Source organism: Aptenodytes patagonicus, chromosome 5 (assembly GCF_965638725.1).
Source record: "Aptenodytes patagonicus chromosome 5, bAptPat1.pri.cur, whole genome shotgun sequence".
In the NCBI taxonomy this organism is placed as follows: Eukaryota; Metazoa; Chordata; class Aves; order Sphenisciformes; family Spheniscidae; genus Aptenodytes; species Aptenodytes patagonicus.
Window position 1 is genome coordinate 43733300 of NC_134953.1, and position 18204 is coordinate 43751503.

Consider the following 18204-nt stretch of genomic DNA (forward strand, 5'->3'; position numbering starts at 1 on the left):
CCAGCGACTGCTCCCACACCAAAGGCGCCAGGACTGAAAGCTCTTGCTGGCCCTCACCTTCCCTAGGCAGCCCTTCCACAGCCCCACACACTCTGGCACTCGGAGCTTCCCTACCCTCGCTATCGCCAAACATGCCTCTCGCAGCTTCGCCAGAGCCCAGCTCCGAAATGGGAAACGTCCAGCGACTGCTCCCACACCAAAGGCGCCAGGACTGAAAGCTCTTGCTGGCCCTCACCTTCCCTAGGCAGCCCTTCCACAGCCCCACAAGCACAGGCACTCGGAGCTTCCCTACCCTCGCTAACTCCAAACATGCTCTCTCTCAGCTTCGCCAGAGCCCAGCTCCAAAATGGGAAACGTCCAGCGACTGCTCCCACACGAAAGGCGCCAGGACTGAAAGCTCTTGCTGGCCCTCACCTTCCCTAGGCAGCCCTTCCACAGCCCCACAAGCACAGGCACTCGGAGCTTCCCTACCCTCTCTATCGCCAAACATGCTCTCTCTCAGCTTCGCCAGAGCCCAGCTCCGAAATGGGAAACGTCCAGCGACTGCTCCCACACCAAAGGCGCCAGGACTGAAAGCTCTTGCTGGCCCTCACCTTCCCTAGGCAGCCCTTCCACAGCCCCACAAGCACAGGCACTCGGAGCTTCCCTACCCTCGCTAACTCCAAACATGCCTCTCTCAGCTTCGCCAGAGCCCAGCTCCGAAATGGGAAACGTCCAGCGACTGTTCCCACACCAAAGGCGCCAGGACTGAAAGCTCTTGCTGGCCCTCACCTTCCCTAGGCAGCCCTTCCACAGCCCCACAACCTCTGGCACTCGGAGCTTCCCTACCCTCGGTAACTCTAAACATGCCTCTCTCTCGGCTTCGCCAGAGCCCAGCTCCAAAATGGGAAACGTCCAGCGACTGCTCCCACACCAAAGGCGCCAGGACTGAAAGCTCTTGCTGGCCCTCACCTTCCCTAGGCAGCCCTTCCACAGCCCCACACACTCTGGCACTCGGAGCTTCCCTACCCTCGCTATCTCCAAACATGCTCTCTCTCAGCTTCGCCAGAGCCCAGCTCCAAAATGGGAAACGTCCAGCGACTGCTCCCACACCAAAGGCGCCAGGACTGAAAGCTCTTGCTGGCCCTCACCTTCCCTAGGCAGCCCTTCCACAGCCCCACAAACTCTGGCACTCAAAGTTTCCCTACCCTCGCTATCGCCAAACATGCCTCTCTCTCGGCTTCGCCAGAGCCCAGCTCCGAAATGGGAAACGTTCTGAGACTCCTCCCACACCAAAGGCGCCAGGACTGAAAGCTCTTGCTGGCCCTCTCCTTCCCTAGGCAGCCCTTACACAGCCCCACAAACTCTGGCACTCAAAGTTTCCCTACCCTCGCTAACTCCAAACATGCTCTCTCTCGGCTTCGCCAGAGCCCAGCTTCGAAATGGGAAACGTCCAGCGACTGCTCCCACACCAAAGGCGCCAGGACTGAAAGCTCTTGCTGGCCCTCACCTTCCCTAGGCAGCCCTTCCACAGCCCCACAAACTCTGGCACTCGGAGCTTCCCTACCCTCGCTATCGCCAAACATGCCTCTCTCAGATTCGCCAGAGCCCAGCTCCGAAATGGGAAACGTCCAGCGACTGCTCCCACACCAAAGGCGCCAGGACTGAAAGCTCTTGCTGGCCCTCACCTTCCCTAGGCAGCCCTTCCACAGCCCCACACACTCTGGCACTCAAAGTTTCCCTACCCTCGCTATCTCCAAACATGCTCTCTCTCAGCTTCGCCAGAGCCCAGCTCCGAAATGGGAAACGTCCAGCGACTGCTCCCACACCAAAGGCGCCAGGACTGAAAGCTCTTGCTGGCCCTCACCTTCCCTAGGCAGCCCTTCCACAGCCCCACAAACTCTGGCACTCAAAGTTTCCCTACCCTCGCTAACTCCAAACATGCTCTCTCTCGGCTTTGCCAGAGCCCAGCTCCGAAATGGGAAACGTCCAGCGACTGCTCCCACACGAAAGGCGCCAGGACTGAAAGCTCTTGCTGGCCCTCACCTTCCCTAGGCAGCCCTTCCACAGCCCCATAAGCACAGGCACTCGGAGCTTTCCTACCCTCGCTATCTCCAAACATGCTCTCTCTCAGCTTCGCCAGAGCCCAGCTCCGAAATGGGAAACGTCCAGCGACTGCTCCCACACCAAAGGCGCCAGGACTGAAAGCTCTTGCTGGCCCTCACCTTCCCTAGGCAGCCCTTCCACAGCCCCACAAGCACAGACACTCAAAGTTTCCCTACCCTCGCTAACTCCAAACATGCCTCTCTCTCGGCTTCGCCAGAGCCCAGCTCCGAAATGGGAAACGTCCAGCGACTGCTCCCACACCAAAGGCGCCAGGACTGAAAGCTCTTGCTGGCCCTCACCTTCCCTAGGCAGCCCTTCCACAGCCCCACACACTCTGGCACTCGGAGCTTCCCTACCCTCGCTATCTCCAAACATGCCTCTCTCTCGGCTTCGCCAGAGCCCAGCGCCAAAATGGGAAACGTCCAGCGACTGCTCCCACACCAAAGGCGCCAGGACTGAAAGCTCTTGCTGGCCCTCACCTTCCCTAGGCAGCCCTTCCACAGCCCCACAAACTCTGGCACTCAAAGTTTCCCTACCCTCGCTATCGTCAAACATGCCTCTCTCTCGGCTTCGCCAGAGCCCAGCTCCGAAATGGGAAACGTCCTGCGACTGCTCCCACACCAAAGGCGCCAGGACTGAAAGCTCTTGCTGGCCCTCTCCTTCCCTAGGCAGCCCTTACACAGCCCCACAAACTCTGGCACTCAAAGTTTCCCTACCCTCGCTAACTCCAAACATGCTCTCTCTCGGCTTCGCCAGAGCCCAGCTCTGAAATGGGAAACGTCCAGCGACTGCTCCCACACCAAAGGCGCCAGGACTGAAAGCTCTTGCTGGCCCTCACCTTCCCTAGGCAGCCCTTCCACAGCCCCACACACTCTGGCACTCGGAGCTTCCCTACCCTCGCTATCGCCAAACATGCCTCTCTCAGATTCGCCAGAGCCCAGCTCCGAAATGGGAAACGTCCAGCGACTGCTCCCACACGAAAGGCGCCAGGACTGAAAGCTCTTGCTGGCCCTCACCTTCCCTAGGCAGCCCTTCCACAGCCCCACAAGCACAGGCACTCGGAGCTTCCCTACCCTCTCTATCGCCAAACATGCCTCTCTCTCGGCTTCGCCAGAGCCCAGCTCCGAAATGGGAAACGTCCAGCGACTGCTCCCACACCAAAGGCGCCAGGACTGAAAGCTCTTGCTGGCCCTCTCCTTCCCTAGGCAGCCCTTACACAGCCCCACAAACTCTGGCACTCAAAGTTTCCCTACGCTCGCTAACTCCAAACATGCTCTCTCTCGGCTTCGCCAGAGCCCAGCTCCGAAATGGGAAACGTCCAGCGACTGCTCCCACACCAAAGGCGCCAGGACTGAAAGCTCTTGCTGGCCCTCACCTTCCCTAGGCAGCCCTTCCACAGCCCCACACACTCTGGCACTCAAAGTTTCCGTACCCTCGCTAACTACAAACATGCTCTCTCTCGGCTTCGCCAGAGCCCAGCTCCGAAATGGGAAACGTCCAGCGACTGCTCCCACACCAAAGGCGCCAGGACTGAAAGCTCTTGCTGGCCCTCACCTTCCCTAGGCAGCCCTTCCACAGCCCCACACACTCTGACACTTGGAGCTTCCCTACCCTCGCTATCGCCAAACATGCCTCTCTCGGCTTCGCCAGAGCCCAGCTCCGAAATGGGAAACGTCCAGCGACTGCTCCCACACCAAAGGCGCCAGGACTGAAAGCTCTTGCTGGCCCTCACCTTCCCTAGGCAGCCCTTCCACAGCCCCACACACTCTGGCACTCGGAGCTTCCCTACCCTCGCTATCGCCAAACATGCTCTCTCTCAGCTTCGCCAGAGCCCAGCTCCGAAATGGGAAACGTCCAGCGACTGCTCCCACACCAAAGGCGCCAGGACTGAAAGCTCTTGCTGGCCCTCACCTTCCCTAGGCAGCCCTTCCACAGCCCCACAAGCACAGGCACTCGGAGCTTCCCTACCCTCGCTAACTCCAAACATGCCTCTCTCAGCTTCGCCAGAGCCCAGCTCCGAAATGGGAAATGTCCAGCGACTGCTCCCACACCAAAGGCGCCAGGACTGAAAGCTCTTGCTGGCCCTCACCTTCCCTAGGCAGCCCTTCCACAGCCCCACAAGCACAGGCACTCGGAGCTTCCCTACCCTCGCTATCGCCAAACATGCCTCTCTCGGCTTCGCCAGAGCCCAGCTCCGAAATGGGAAACGTCCAGCGACTGCTCCCACACCAAAGGCGCCAGGACTGAAAGCTCTTGCTGGCCCTCACCTTCCCTAGGCAGCCCTTCCACAGCCCCACAAACTCTGGCACTCGGAGCTTCCCTACCCTCGCTAACTGCAAACATGCTCTCTCTCGGCTTTGCCAGAGCCCAGCTCCGAAATGGGAAACGTCCAGCGACTGCTCCCACACCAAAGGCGCCAGGATTGAAAGCTCTTGCTGGCCCTCACCTTCCCTAGGCAGCCCTTCCACAGCCCCACAAGCACAGGCACTCGGAGCTTCCCTACCCTCGCTAACTCCAAACATGCCTCTCTCTCGGCTTCGCCAGAGCCCAGCTCCGAAATGGGAAACGTCCTGCGACTGCTCCCACACCAAAGGCGCCAGGACTGAAAGCTCTTGCTGGCCATCACCTTCCCTAGGCAGCCCTTCCACAGCCCCACAAGCACAGGCACTCAAAGTTTCCCTACCCTCGCTAACTCCAAACATGCTCTCTCTCTCGGCTTCGCCAGAGCCCAGCTCCGAAATGGGAAACGTCCAGCGACTGCTCCCACACCAAAGGCGCCAGGACTGAAAGCTCTTGCTGGCCCTCACCTTCCCTAGGCAGCCCTTCCACAGCCCCACACACTCTGGCACTCGGAGCTTCCCTACCCTCGCAATCGCCAAACATGCCTCTCTCGGCTTCGCCAGAGCCCAGCTCCAAAATGGGAAACGTCCAGCGACTGCTCCCACACCAAAGGCGCCAGGATTGAAAGCTCTTGCTGGCCCTCACCTTCCCTAGGCAGCCCTTCCACAGCCCCACAAGCACAGGCACTCGGAGCTTCCCTACCCTCGCTAACTCCAAACATGCCTCTCTCGGCTTCGCCAGAGCCCAGCTCCGAAATGGGAAACGTCCTGCGACTGCTCCCACACCAAAGGCGCCAGGACTGAAAGCTCTTGCTGGCCCTCACCTTCCCTAGGCAGCCCTTCCACAGCCCCACAAGCACAGGCACTCGGAGCTCCCTACCCTCGCTAACTCCAAACATGCTCTCTCTCGGCTTCGCCAGAGCCCAGCTCCGAAATGGGAAACGTCCAGCGACTGCTCCCACACCAAAGGCGCCAGGACTGAAAGCTCTTGCTGGCCCTCACCTTCCCTAGGCAGCCCTTCCACAGCCCCACAAGCACAGGCACTCGGAGCTTCCCTACCCTCGCTAACTCCAAACATGCCTCTCTCTCGGCTTCGCCAGAGCCCAGCTCCGAAATGGGAAACGTCCTGCGACTGCTCCCACACCAAAGGCGCCAGGACTGAAAGCTCTTGCTGGCCCTCACCTTCCCTAGGCAGCCCTTCCACAGCCCCACAAGCACAGGCACTCAAAGTTTCCCTACCCTCACTAACTCCAAACATGCTCTCTCTCTCGGCTTCGCCAGAGCCCAGCTCCGAAATGGGAAACGTCCAGCGACTGCTCCCACACGAAAGGCGCCAGGACTGAAAGCTCTTGCTGGCCCTCACCTTCCCTAGGCAGCCCTTCCACAGCCCCACACACTCTGGCACTCGGAGCTTCCCTACCCTCGCTATCGCCAAACATGCCTCTCTCGGCTTCGCCAGAGCCCAGCTCCAAAATGGGAAACGTCCAGCGACTGCTCCCACACCAAAGGCGCCAGGATTGAAAGCTCTTCCTGGCCCTCACCTTCCCTAGGCAGCCCTTCCACAGCCCCACAAGCACAGGCACTCGGAGCTTCCCTACCCTCGCTAACTCCAAACATGCCTCTCTCTCGGCTTCGCCAGAGCCCAGCTCCGAAATGGGAAACGTCCTGCGACTGCTCCCACACCAAAGGCGCCAGGACTGAAAGCTCTTGCTGGCCCTCACCTTCCCTAGGCAGCCCTTCCACAGCCCCACACACTCTGGCACTCGGAGCTTCCCTACCCTCGCTATCTCCAAACATGCCTCTCTCGGCTTCGCCAGAGCCCAGCTCCGAAATGGGAAACGTCCAGCGACTGCTCCCACACGAAAGGCGCCAGGACTGAAAGCTCTTGCTGGCCCTCACCTTCCCTAGGCAGCCCTTCCACAGCCCCACAAGCACAGGCACTCGGAGCTTCCCTACCCTCGCTATCGCCAAACATGCCTCTCGCAGCTTCGCCAGAGCCCAGCTCCGAAATGGGAAACGTCCAGCGACTGCTCCCACACCAAAGGCGCCAGGACTGAAAGCTCTTGCTGGCCCTCACCTTCCCTAGGCAGCCCTTCCACAGCCCCACAAGCACAGGCACTCGGAGCTTCCCTACCCTCGCTAACTCCAAACATGCTCTCTCTCAGCTTCGCCAGAGCCCAGCTCCAAAATGGGAAACGTCCAGCGACTGCTCCCACACGAAAGGCGCCAGGACTGAAAGCTCTTGCTGGCCCTCACCTTCCCTAGGCAGCCCTTCCACAGCCCCACAAGCACAGGCACTCGGAGCTTCCCTACCCTCTCTATCGCCAAACATGCTCTCTCTCAGCTTCGCCAGAGCCCAGCTCCGAAATGGGAAACGTCCAGCGACTGCTCCCACACCAAAGGCGCCAGGACTGAAAGCTCTTGCTGGCCCTCACCTTCCCTAGGCAGCCCTTCCACAGCCCCACAAGCACAGGCACTCGGAGCTTCCCTACCCTCGCTAACTCCAAACATGCCTCTCTCAGCTTCGCCAGAGCCCAGCTCCGAAATGGGAAACGTCCAGCGACTGTTCCCACACCAAAGGCGCCAGGACTGAAAGCTCTTGCTGGCCCTCACCTTCCCTAGGCAGCCCTTCCACAGCCCCACAAGCACAGGCACTCGGAGCTTCCCTACCCTCGCTATCGCCAAACATGCCTCTCTCGGCTTCGCCAGAGCCCAGCTCCGAAATGGGAAACGTCCAGCGACTGCTCCCACACCAAAGGCGCCAGGACTGAAAGCTCTTGCTGGCCCTCACCTTCCCTAGGCAGCCCTTCCACAGCCCCACAAACTCTGGCACTCGGAGCTTCCCTACCCTCGCTATCGCCAAACATGCCTCTCTCGGCTTTGCCAGAGCCCAGCTCCGAAATGGGAAACGTCCAGCGACTGCTCCCACACGAAAGGCGCCAGGACTGAAAGCTCTTGCTGGCCCTCACCTTCCCTAGGCAGCCCTTCCACAGCCCCACAACCTCTGGCACTCGGAGCTTCCCTACCCTCGGTAACTCTAAACATGCCTCTCTCTCGGCTTCGCCAGAGCCCAGCTCCAAAATGGGAAACGTCCAGCGACTGCTCCCACACCAAAGGCGCCAGGACTGAAAGCTCTTGCTGGCCCTCACCTTCCCTAGGCAGCCCTTCCACAGCCCCACACACTCTGGCACTCGGAGCTTCCCTACCCTCGCTATCGCCAAACATGCCTCTCTCAGCTTCGCCAGAGCCCAGCTCCGAAATGGGAAACGTCCAGCGACTGCTCCCACACGAAAGGCGCCAGGACTGAAAGCTCTTGCTGGCCCTCACCTTCCCTAGGCAGCCCTTCCACAGCCCCAGAAACTCTGGCACTCAAAGTTTCCCTACCCTCGCTAACTCCAAACATGCCTCTCTCTCGGCTTCGCCAGAGCCCAGCTCCGAAATGGGAAACGTCCAGCGACTGCTCCCACACCAAAGGCGCCAGGACTGAAAGCTCTTGCTGGCCCTCACCTTCCCTAGGCAGCCCTTCCACAGCCCCACACACTCTGGCACTCGGAGCTTCCCTACCCTCGCTATAGCCAAACATGCCTCTCTCGGCTTCGCCAGAGCCCAGCTCCGAAATGGGAAACGTCCAGCGACTGCTCCCACACCAAAGGCGCCAGGACTGAAAGCTCTTGCTGGCCCTCACCTTCCCTAGGCAGCCCTTCCACAGCCCCACAAGCACAGGCACTCAAAGTTTCCCTACCCTCGCTAACTCCAAACATGCCTCTCTCTCGGCTTCGCCAGAGCCCAGCTCCGAAATGGGAAACGTCCAGCGACTGCTCCCACACGAAAGGCGCCAGGACTGAAAGCTCTTGCTGGCCCTCACCTTCCCTAGGCAGCCCTTCCACAGCCCCATAAGCACAGGCACTCGGAGCTTTCCTACCCTCGCTAACTCCAAACATGCTCTCTCTCAGCTTCGCCAGAGCCCAGCTCCGAAATGGGAAACGTCCAGCGACTGCTCCCACACCAAAGGCGCCAGGACTGAAAGCTCTTGCTGGCCCTCACCTTCCCTAGGCAGCCCTTCCACAGCCCCACAAACTCTGGCACTCAAAGTTTCCCTACCCTCGCTAACTCCAAACATGCTCTCTCTCGGCTTCGCCAGAGCCCAGCTCCGAAATGGGAAACGTCCAGCGACTGCTCCCACACCAAAGGCGCCAGGACTGAAAGCTCTTGCTGGCCCTCTCCTTCCCTAGGCAGCCCTTCCACAGCCCCACAAGCACAGGCACTCGGAGCTTCCCTACCCTCGCTATCTCCAAACATGCTCTCTCTCAGCTTCGCCAGAGCCCAGCTCCGAAATGGGAAACGTCCAGCGACTGCTCCCACACCAAAGGCGCCAGGACTGAAAGCTCTTGCTGGCCCTCACCTTCCCTAGGCAGCCCTTCCACAGCCCCACACACTCTGGCACTCGGAGCTTCCCTACCCTCGCTATCGCCAAACATGCCTCTCTCAGATTCGCCAGAGCCCAGCTCCGAAATGGGAAACGTCCAGCGACTGCTCCCACACGAAAGGCGCCAGGACTGAAAGCTCTTGCTGGCCCTCACCTTCCCTAGGCAGCCCTTCCACAGCCCCACACACTCTGGCACTCGGAGCTTCCCTACCCTCGCTATCTCCAAACATGCTCTCTCTCAGCTTCGCCAGAGCCCAGCTCCGAAATGGGAAACGTCCAGCGACTGCTCCCACACCAAAGGCGCCAGGACTGAAAGCTCTTGCTGGCCCTCACCTTCCCTAGGCAGCCCTTCCACAGCCCCACACACTCTGGCACTCGGAGCTTCCCTACCCTCGCTATCTCCAAACATGCCTCTCTCGGCTTCGCCAGAGCCCAGCTCCGAAATGGGAAACGTCCAGCGACTGCTCCCACACGAAAGGCGCCAGGACTGAAAGCTCTTGCTGGCCCTCACCTTCCCTAGGCAGCCCTTCCACAGCCCCACAAGCACAGGCACTCGGAGCTTCCCTACCCTCGCTATCGCCAAACATGCCTCTCGCAGCTTCGCCAGAGCCCAGCTCCGAAATGGGAAACGTCCAGCGACTGCTCCCACACCAAAGGCGCCAGGACTGAAAGCTCTTGCTGGCCCTCACCTTCCCTAGGCAGCCCTTCCACAGCCCCACAAGCACAGGCACTCGGAGCTTCCCTACCCTCGCTAACTCCAAACATGCTCTCTCTCAGCTTCGCCAGAGCCCAGCTCCAAAATGGGAAACGTCCAGCGACTGCTCCCACACGAAAGGCGCCAGGACTGAAAGCTCTTGCTGGCCCTCACCTTCCCTAGGCAGCCCTTCCACAGCCCCACAAGCACAGGCACTCGGAGCTTCCCTACCCTCTCTATCGCCAAACATGCTCTCTCTCAGCTTCGCCAGAGCCCAGCTCCGAAATGGGAAACGTCCAGCGACTGCTCCCACACCAAAGGCGCCAGGACTGAAAGCTCTTGCTGGCCCTCACCTTCCCTAGGCAGCCCTTCCACAGCCCCACAAGCACAGGCACTCGGAGCTTCCCTACCCTCGCTAACTCCAAACATGCCTCTCTCAGCTTCGCCAGAGCCCAGCTCCGAAATGGGAAACGTCCAGCGACTGTTCCCACACCAAAGGCGCCAGGACTGAAAGCTCTTGCTGGCCCTCACCTTCCCTAGGCAGCCCTTCCACAGCCCCACAAGCACAGGCACTCGGAGCTTCCCTACCCTCGCTATCGCCAAACATGCCTCTCTCGGCTTCGCCAGAGCCCAGCTCCGAAATGGGAAACGTCCAGCGACTGCTCCCACACCAAAGGCGCCAGGACTGAAAGCTCTTGCTGGCCCTCACCTTCCCTAGGCAGCCCTTCCACAGCCCCACAACCTCTGGCACTCGGAGCTTCCCTACCCTCGGTAACTCTAAACATGCCTCTCTCTCGGCTTCGCCAGAGCCCAGCTCCAAAATGGGAAACGTCCAGCGACTGCTCCCACACCAAAGGCGCCAGGACTGAAAGCTCTTGCTGGCCCTCACCTTCCCTAGGCAGCCCTTCCACAGCCCCACACACTCTGGCACTCGGAGCTTCCCTACCCTCGCTATCGCCAAACATGCCTCTCTCAGCTTCGCCAGAGCCCAGCTCCGAAATGGGAAACGTCCAGCGACTGCTCCCACACGAAAGGCGCCAGGACTGAAAGCTCTTGCTGGCCCTCACCTTCCCTAGGCAGCCCTTCCACAGCCCCAGAAACTCTGGCACTCAAAGTTTCCCTACCCTCGCTAACTCCAAACATGCCTCTCTCTCGGCTTCGCCAGAGCCCAGCTCCGAAATGGGAAACGTCCAGCGACTGCTCCCACACCAAAGGCGCCAGGACTGAAAGCTCTTGCTGGCCCTCACCTTCCCTAGGCAGCCCTTCCACAGCCCCACACACTCTGGCACTCGGAGCTTCCCTACCCTCGCTATAGCCAAACATGCCTCTCTCGGCTTCGCCAGAGCCCAGCTCCGAAATGGGAAACGTCCAGCGACTGCTCCCACACCAAAGGCGCCAGGACTGAAAGCTCTTGCTGGCCCTCTCCTTCCCTAGGCAGCCCTTCCACAGCCCCACAAGCACAGGCACTCAAAGTTTCCCTACCCTCGCTAACTCCAAACATGCCTCTCTCTCGGCTTCGCCAGAGCCCAGCTCCGAAATGGGAAACGTCCAGCGACTGCTCCCACACGAAAGGCGCCAGGACTGAAAGCTCTTGCTGGCCCTCACCTTCCCTAGGCAGCCCTTCCACAGCCCCATAAGCACAGGCACTCGGAGCTTTCCTACCCTCGCTAACTCCAAACATGCTCTCTCTCAGCTTCGCCAGAGCCCAGCTCCGAAATGGGAAACGTCCAGCGACTGCTCCCACACCAAAGGCGCCAGGACTGAAAGCTCTTGCTGGCCCTCACCTTCCCTAGGCAGCCCTTCCACAGCCCCACAAACTCTGGCACTCAAAGTTTCCCTACCCTCGCTAACTCCAAACATGCCTCTCTCTCGGCTTCGCCAGAGCCCAGCTCCGAAATGGGAAACGTCCAGCGACTGCTCCCACACCAAAGGCGCCAGGACTGAAAGCTCTTGCTGGCCCTCTCCTTCCCTAGGCAGCCCTTCCACAGCCCCACAAGCACAGGCACTCGGAGCTTCCCTACCCTCGCTATCTCCAAACATGCTCTCTCTCAGCTTCGCCAGAGCCCAGCTCCGAAATGGGAAACGTCCAGCGACTGCTCCCACACCAAAGGCGCCAGGACTGAAAGCTCTTGCTGGCCCTCACCTTCCCTAGGCAGCCCTTCCACAGCCCCACACACTCTGGCACTCGGAGCTTCCCTACCCTCGCTATCGCCAAACATGCCTCTCTCAGATTCGCCAGAGCCCAGCTCCGAAATGGGAAACGTCCAGCGACTGCTCCCACACGAAAGGCGCCAGGACTGAAAGCTCTTGCTGGCCCTCACCTTCCCTAGGCAGCCCTTCCACAGCCCCACACACTCTGGCACTCGGAGCTTCCCTACCCTCGCTATCTCCAAACATGCTCTCTCTCAGCTTCGCCAGAGCCCAGCTCCGAAATGGGAAACGTCCAGCGACTGCTCCCACACCAAAGGCGCCAGGACTGAAAGCTCTTGCTGGCCCTCACCTTCCCTAGGCAGCCCTTCCATAGCCCCACAAACTCTGGCACTCAAAGTTTCCGTACCCTCGCTAACTCCAAACATGCTCTCTCTCGGCTTCGCCAGAGCCCAGCTCCGAAATGGGAAACGTCCAGCGACTGCTCCCACACCAAAGGCGCCAGGACTGAAAGCTCTTGCTGGCCCTCACCTTCCCTAGGCAGCGCTTCCACAGCCCGAAAAGCACAGGCACTCGGAGCTTTCCTACCCTCGCTATCGCCAAACATGCCTCTCTCTCGGCTTCGCCAGAGCCCAGCTCCGAAATGGGAAACGTCCTGCGACTGCTCCCACACCAAAGGCGCCAGGACTGAAAGCTCTTGCTGGCCCTCTCCTTCCCTAGGCAGCCCTTACACAGCCCCACAAACTCTGGCACTCAAAGTTTCCCTACCCTCGCTAATTCCAAACATGCCTCTCTCTCGGCTTCGCCAGAGCCCAGCTCCGAAATGGGAAACGTCCAGCGACTGCTCCCACACGAAAGGCGCCAGGACTGAAAGCTCTTGCTGGCCCTCACCTTCCCTAGGCAGCCCTTCCACAGCCCCACACACTCTGGCACTCGGAGCTTCCCTACCCTCGCTATCGCCAAACATGCCTCTCTCTCGGCTTCGCCAGAGCCCAGCTCCGAAATGGGAAACGTCCTGCGACTGCTCCCACACCAAAGGCGCCAGGACTGAAAGCTCTTGCTGGCCCTCTCCTTCCCTAGGCAGCCCTTACACAGCCCCACAAACTCTGGCACTCAAAGTTTCCCTACCCTCGCTAACTCCAAACATGCTCTCTCTCAGCTTCGCCAGAGCCCAGCTCCGAAATGGGAAACGTCCAGCGACTGCTCCCACACCAAAGGCGCCAGGACTGAAAGCTCTTGCTGGCCCTCACCTTCCCTAGGCAGCCCTTCCACAGCCCCACAAACTCTGGCACTCGGAGCTTCCCTACCCTCGCTATCTCCAAACATGCTCTCTCTCAGCTTCGCCAGAGCCCAGCTCCAAAATGGGAAACGTCCTGCGACTGCTCCCACACCAAAGGCGCCAGGACTGAAAGCTCTTGCTGGCCCTCTCCTTCCCTAGGCAGCCCTTACACAGCCCCACAAACTCTGGCACTCAAAGTTTCCCTACCCTCGCTAACTCCAAACATGCTCTCTCTCGGCTTCGCCAGAGCCCAGCTCTGAAATGGGAAACGTCCAGCGACTGCTCCCACACCAAAGGCGCCAGGACTGAAAGCTCTTGCTGGCCCTCACCTTCCCTAGGCAGCCCTTCCACAGCCCCACACACTCTGGCACTCGGAGCTTCCCTACCCTCGCTATCGCCAAACATGCCTCTCTCAGATTCGCCAGAGCCCAGCTCCGAAATGGGAAACGTCCAGCGACTGCTCCCACACGAAAGGCGCCAGGACTGAAAGCTCTTGCTGGCCCTCACCTTCCCTAGGCAGCCCTTCCACAGCCCCACACACTCTGGCACTCGGAGCTTCCCTACCCTCGCTATCTCCAAACATGCTCTCTCTCAGCTTCGCCAGAGCCCAGCTCCGAAATGGGAAACGTCCAGCGACTGCTCCCACACCAAAGGCGCCAGGACTGAAAGCTCTTGCTGGCCCTCACCTTCCCTAGGCAGCCCTTCCACAGCCCCACAAACTCTGGCACTCAAAGTTTCCCTACCCTCGCTAACTCCAAACATGCTCTCTCTCGGCTTCGCCAGAGCCCAGCTCCGAAATGGGAAACGTCCAGCGACTGCTCCCACACGAAAGGCGCCAGGACTGAAAGCTCTTGCTGGCCCTCACCTTCCCTAGGCAGCCCTTCCACAGCCCCACAAGCACAGGCACTCGGAGCTTCCCTACCCTCGCTAACTCCAAACATGCCTCTCTCTCGGCTTCGCCAGAGCCCAGCTCCGAAATGGGAAACGTCCAGCGACTGCTCCCACACCAAAGGCGCCAGGACTGAAAGCTCTTGCTGGCCCTCACCTTCCCTAGGCAGCCCTTCCACAGCCCCACACACTCTGGCACTCGGAGCTTCCCTACCCTCGCTATCTCCAAACATGCTCTCTCTCAGCTTCGCCAGAGCCCAGCTCCGAAATGGGAAACGTCCAGCGACTGCTCCCACACCAAAGGCGCCAGGACTGAAAGCTCTTGCTGGCCCTCACCTTCCCTAGGCAGCCCTTCCACAGCCCCACAAGCACAGGCACTCAAAGTTTCCCTACCCTCGCTATCTCCAAACATGCTCTCTCTGAGCTTCGCCAGAGCCCAGCTCCAAAATGGGAAACGTCTTGTACTCGGCACTCGGACCTTCGACAGGAAGGTGTGGAAGTGAACACATTCACAGCCCCACACACTCTGGCACTCGGAGCTTCCCTACCCTCGCTATCGCCAAACATGCCTCTCTCAGATTCGCCAGAGCCCAGCTCCAAAATGGGAAACGTCCAGCGACTGCTCCCACACCAAAGGCGCCAGGACTGAAAGCTCTTGCTGGCCCTCACCTTCCCTAGGCAGCCCTTCCACAGCCCCACACACTCTGGCACTCGGAGCTTCCCTACCCTCGCTATCTCCAAACATGCTCTCTCTCAGCTTCGCCAGAGCCCAGCTCCGAAATGGGAAACGTGCAGCGACTGCTCCCACACCAAAGGCGCCAGGACTGAAAGCTCTTGCTGGCCCTCTCCTTCCCTAGGCAGCCCTTCCACAGCCCCACAAGCACAGGCACTCAAAGTTTCCGTACCCTCGCTAACTCCAAACATGCTCTCTCTCGGCTTCGCCAGAGCCCAGCTCCGAAATGGGAAACGTCCAGCGACTGCTCCCACACCAAAGGCGCCAGGACTGAAAGCTCTTGCTGGCCCTCACCTTCCCTAGGCAGCCCTTCCACAGCCCCACAAACTCTGGCACTCAAAGTTTCCCTACCCTCGCTAACTCCAAACATGCTCTCTCTCGGCTTCGCCAGAGCCCAGCTCCGAAATGGGAAACGTCCAGCGACTGCTCCCACACCAAAGGCGCCAGGACTGAAAGCTCTTGCTGGCCCTCACCTTCCCTAGGCAGCCCTTCCACAGCCCCACAAGCACAGGCATTCGGAGCTTCCCTACCCTTGCTATCTCCAAACATGCCTCTCTCTCGGCTTCGCCAGAGCCCAGCTCCGAAATGGGAAACGTCCAGCGACTGCTCCCACACGAAAGGCGCCAGGACTGAAAGCTCTTGCTGGCCCTCACCTTCCCTAGGCAGCCCTTCCACAGCCCCATAAGCACAGGCACTCGGAGCTTTCCTACCCTCGCTATCTCCAAACATGCTCTCTCTCAGCTTCGCCAGAGCCCAGCTCCAAAATGGGAAACGTCCAGCGACTGCTCCCACACCAAAGGCGCCAGGACTGAAAGCTCTTGCTGGCCCTCACCTTCCCTAGGCAGCCCTTCCACAGCCCCACAAGCACAGGCACTCAAAGTTTCCCTACCCTCGCTAACTCCAAACATGCCTCTCTCTCGGCTTCGCCAGAGCCCAGCTCCGAAATGGGAAACGTCCAGCGACTGCTCCCACACCAAAGGCGCCAGGACTGAAAGCTCTTGCTGGCCCTCACCTTCCCTAGGCAGCCCTTCCACAGCCCCACAAGCACAGGCACTCAAAGTTTCCGTACCCTCGCTAACTCCAAACATGCTCTCTCTCGGCTTCGCCAGAGCCCAGCTCCGAAATGGGAAACGTCCTGCGACTGCTCCCACACCAAAGGCGCCAGGACTGAAAGCTCTTGCTGGCCCTCACCTTCCCTAGGCAGCCCTTCCACAGCCCCACAAACTCTGGCACTCAAAGTTTCCCTACCCTCGCTAACTCCAAACATGCTCTCTCTCGGCTTCGCCAGAGCCCAGCTCCGAAATGGGAAACGTCCAGCGACTGCTCCCACACCAAAGGCGCCAGGACTGAAAGCTCTTGCTGGCCCTCACCTTCCCTAGGCAGCCCTTCCACAGCCCCACAAGCACAGGCACTCAAAGTTTCCCTACCCTCGCTAACTCCAAACATGCCTCTCTCTCGGCTTCGCCAGAGCCCAGCTCCGAAATGGGAAACGTCCAGCGACTGCTCCCACACGAAAGGCGCCAGGACTGAAAGCTCTTGCTGGCCCTCACCTTCCCTAGGCAGCCCTTCCACAGCCCCATAAGCACAGGCACTCGGAGCTTTCCTACCCTCGCTATCTCCAAACATGCTCTCTCTCAGCTTCGCCAGAGCCCAGCTCCGAAATGGGAAACGTCCAGCGACTGCTCCCACACCAAAGGCGCCAGGACTGAAAGCTCTTGCTGGCCCTCACCTTCCCTAGGCAGCCCTTACACAGCCCCACAAACTCTGGCACTCAAAGTTTCCCTACCCTCGCTAACTCCAAACATGCTCTCTCTCGGCTTTGCCAGAGCCCAGCTCCGAAATGGGAAACGTCCAGCGACTGCTCCCACAGCAAAGGCGCCAGGACTGAAAGCTCTTGCTGGCCCTCTCCTTCCCTAGGCAGCCCTTCCACAGCCCCACAAGCACAGGCACTCAAAGTTTCCCTACCCTCGCTAACTCCAAACATGCCTCTCTCTCGGCTTCGCCAGAGCCCAGCTCCGAAATGGGAAACGTCCAGCGACTGCTCCCACACCAAAGGCGCCAGGACTGAAAGCTCTTGCTGGCCCTCACCTTCCCTAGGCAGCCCTTCCACAGCCCCACACACTCTGGCACTCGGAGCTTCCCTACCCTCGCTATCTCCAAACATGCTCTCTCTCAGCTTCGCCAGAGCCCAGCTCCAAAATGGGAAACGTCCAGCGACTGCTCCCACACCAAAGGCGCCAGGACTGAAAGCTCTTGCTGGCCCTCACCTTCCCTAGGCAGCCCTTCCACAGCCCCACAAACTCTGGCACTCAAAGTTTCCCTACCCTCGCTATCGCCAAACATGCCTCTCTCTCGGCTTCGCCAGAGCCCAGCTCCGAAATGGGAAACGTCCTGCGACTGCTCCCACACCAAAGGCGCCAGGACTGAAAGCTCTTGCTGGCCCTCTCCTTCCCTAGGCAGCCCTTACACAGCCCCACAAACTCTGGCACTCGGAGCTTCCCTACCCTCGCTAACTCCAAACATGCTCTCTCTCGGCGTCGCCAGAGCCCAGCTCTGAAATGGGAAACGTCCAGCGACTGCTCCCACACCAAAGGCGCCAGGACTGAAAGCTCTTGCTGGCCCTCACCTTCCCTAGGCAGCCCTTCCACAGCCCCACACACTCTGGCACTCGGAGCTTCCCTACCCTCGCTATCTCCAAACATGCTCTCTCTCAGCTTCGCCAGAGCCCAGCTCCAAAATGGGAAACGTCCAGCGACTGCTCCCACACCAAAGGCGCCAGGACTGAAAGCTCTTGCTGGCCCTCACCTTCCCTAGGCAGCCCTTCCACAGCCCCACAAACTCTGGCACTCAAAGTTTCCCTACCCTCGCTATCGCCAAACATGCCTCTCTCTCGGCTTCGCCAGAGCCCAGCTCCGAAATGGGAAACGTTCTGAGACTCCTCCCACACCAAAGGCGCCAGGACTGAAAGCTCTTGCTGGCCCTCTCCTTCCCTAGGCAGCCCTTACACAGCCCCACAAACTCTGGCACTCAAAGTTTCCCTACCCTCGCTAACTCCAAACATGCTCTCTCTCGGCTTCGCCAGAGCCCAGCTCTGAAATGGGAAACGTCCAGCGACTGCTCCCACACCAAAGGCGCCAGGACTGAAAGCTCTTGCTGGCCCTCACCTTCCCTAGGCAGCCCTTCCACAGCCCCACAAACTCTGGCACTCGGAGCTTCCCTACCCTCGCTATCGCCAAACATGCCTCTCTCAGATTCGCCAGAGCCCAGCTCCGAAATGGGAAACGTCCAGCGACTGCTCCCACACCAAAGGCGCCAGGACTGAAAGCTCTTGCTGGCCCTCACCTTCCCTAGGCAGCCCTTCCACAGCCCCACACACTCTGGCACTCGGAGCTTCCCTACCCTCGCTATCTCCAAACATGCTCTCTCTCAGCTTCGCCAGAGCCCAGCTCCGAAATGGGAAACGTCCAGCGACTGCTCCCACACCAAAGGCACCAGGACTGAAAGCTCTTGCTGGCCCTCTCCTTCCCTAGGCAGCCCTTCCACAGCCCCACAAGCACAGGCACTCAAAGTTTCCGTACCCTCGCTAACTCCAAACATGCTCTCTCTCGGCTT